Source organism: Penaeus monodon, chromosome 28, assembly GCF_015228065.2.
Source record: "Penaeus monodon isolate SGIC_2016 chromosome 28, NSTDA_Pmon_1, whole genome shotgun sequence".
Lineage (NCBI taxonomy): Eukaryota > Metazoa > Arthropoda > Malacostraca > Decapoda > Penaeidae > Penaeus > Penaeus monodon.
In genome coordinates, this window is record NC_051413.1 from 33,421,923 (window position 1) to 33,422,571 (window position 649).

The following is a 649-nucleotide window of genomic DNA, read 5'->3' on the forward strand; positions in this document are numbered from 1 at the left end:
TGACAAACAAGTTTTGCAGAAATTTCTACATTATAATTAGTGACCTGTTGTTGTGAGATAATACAGAATCTTTTGGTTATATCTTCAAAAATTTCAAATATGCAAATTTACAGTATGTTTTAATTATGGGTCAGTTTTACAATGCATATAGTGAAAATGAGAGAGAAAAAATTAAATACCCACTTTTTACACTCATTCAACACAAATACCAGCCTAAAATCTGAAATGTTAGTTCCTGTACTTCTTTTTGGCATTATTTGAGTACCTTCTAATTTTAGTGAATATCGATTTCCTCTTTCTATCATATTTCACATTTCTTCCTCCAACCACATTGGGATATAAATCCAAACTTTTCCAATGGTTACCATCATGAGGAACTCCCCATATTCAGAAAGGGAATTTAAAAAATCCTGGGCATGGGAAACCAGATACTGAGCCATGCCTGATTATCTGTTTGATAGTTCCCAAACAAAGAGAGCCACTAGATCAGGTACTGCAGGTTAAAAGACAAATCCATTCAATATTTACTTTGAGTGCTAAAATCTACTGTTTTAGCCACATATTCATGAATTATTTTGTTAGAAGTAGGCCACAGTTTCATGCCAGAGCTCATTTTCCATGGTCCTTAGTATACTCTATATCTTGTAGC

The 649-nt window shown here is 33.1% G+C and overlaps 1 protein-coding gene across 1 annotated transcript in view; it reads right to left on the minus strand.

The window, feature by feature from the left end:
• The window catches only part of LOC119591518 (GTPase HRas), a gene marked incomplete in the record, with an annotated part of 13,260 nt that overhangs the window by 4,572 nt on the left and 8,039 nt on the right, over window positions 1-649 (minus strand).